At 47.2% G+C, this 1,646-nt stretch overlaps 1 long non-coding RNA gene across 1 annotated transcript in view; it reads left to right on the plus strand.

Moving 5' to 3' along the window:
- Positions 1-155, plus strand: part of LOC109302395 — a 3,193-nt gene extending 3,038 nt beyond the window's left edge. Inside the window, exon 3 of the long non-coding RNA XR_002098738.1 lies at positions 127-155. This is a non-coding gene — a long non-coding RNA (uncharacterized LOC109302395). The remainder of the gene's footprint in view (positions 1-126) is intronic.
- The last annotated feature ends 1,491 nt before the right edge of the window (positions 156-1,646 follow it).

Raw genomic sequence — 1,646 nt, forward strand, 5'->3', positions numbered from 1 at the left:
AATCCTGCCCCCCTTGCTTCTTGTCGGGATGGACACCCCTTGGGCCCTGAGTATCATTTCCTTAAGGAACGACCACTCGTCTTGGACACTGAGTTCCTCTGCCCTCAAGGACCCCAGTGCCTCAAGGTGTTTTAGTTTGCCCCCTTACAGCTGCTGCCCATGCAGGCAGGCTCCACTGAAAGGGAAAAAAAAAAAGATGTGGTGATCCTAATTTTTTTTCTCCTCCTCGGAGCCTGCCTGCCTGCCTGAGCTGTGTGGGGGCCTGGTGCTTCCCTCTGGGGCTGTGGTGCCCCCCAAGACTGCCCGGGCCAGGTGCCTGTGGGCGGGTGCCACCTGGGAGACACCACTGCCACCGCGGAGGGAAACACCACCCTGCCATCCCCCCACCACTCCCCAAGTCAGGGATTGCTCAGCCCTCCGACAGCTTGCCCTCCTGCTGCCAAAGTTTCATACCGGCACCCATCATCACAGTACTGAGCATGTTCTATCAATGAATAACAATAGCAACATTGCTAATAAATTTTAAGGAGCCTCTGGCACTTCAGCCTTTTCTGGATAAAGTTATTTCTAAGGTAGGGTTTCTTAAGCTGGTTTGTTTAGCCTACTGACACCCTCCCTTGGCATGGTGAGGCACACTCTGTTTGCAACTAATGCCAGAGTTGGTAAACTAGAGTACAGTTAACCCTGCAGACTGGCAAGGAAAAGCCCAAGTTCAAAAACCCCAAGGCAGAATTAATCTAAGTTACACAGTTTTCTGTAAGCAGCATAGTTTAGATCTGTGGCGAAAAGGACACATGTTCACCCTTTGGTGGAAAGCGCAAATCTTAGACTGGGTTCTGCCATTTTCAAGCCATTCTGTGTGCCAGACTTCTGTTATGGGTATAGACTAGTTTCCAGTCAGTATACTGGTAAAAGTATGATGTTTGCATTTGACCCATATGTCTAATCAAAATATGAATCTGAGTAAAAAGCCACAGTTTTCCATACACCCTCTACATCTCCAGCTCTGTATGTTCCTTTCTGGTTTCTGTCCACATTTTGAAACATTACTGACAAAGACCTGCACAAGACCTCCCATGAAAGGCAGTATGGTCTAAAGAAATGAGAACTGAACTGGATCTTAGGACACCTGGAGTCTATTCTCAGTTGTGCCAAGGACCTGCGTGGGGCCTTTGCTGTTTCATTTCAACTCTCCCTCCCTTGTCTTTCACTGTGTGTTTAGACTGTAAACTCTTTGAGACTGGGACTCCCCCTATCTCTGTGTTTGTAGCTGCCTAGCAGAAGGATAGGTGTCATGTCTGATAAGAGTTGATGAGAGTGGGCTACTGTCTCACCTGAACTCCACTCACTGCCAGAACAAGGAGAGGATAAATCAGATCTGAGAGAGAATATTGGCCACTCTTATCTGCCCAGAAAGGACAAGTCAATGAATGTACATGAGTGCCTGCCACTATAATCCCACTATGAAGATGCTGACACCATAATATCCATAAAGTTTGGTATCTACTAAGGAAAACGGCAGCAACCTGCTGAAAACAGTGTGTACAATTTTGCATTCAGTGTAAACTATAAGCTGGTCTCAACCATAGTTTAGTTACCCTTTCAAATATTTCCTCAGTAGTAGACTGCACCATCTGCTGCACTGT

Source organism: Gavialis gangeticus, unplaced genomic scaffold (genome assembly GCF_001723915.1).
Source record: "Gavialis gangeticus isolate Ggan-Ray unplaced genomic scaffold, GavGan_comp1, whole genome shotgun sequence".
Taxonomy (NCBI): domain Eukaryota; kingdom Metazoa; phylum Chordata; order Crocodylia; family Gavialidae; genus Gavialis; species Gavialis gangeticus.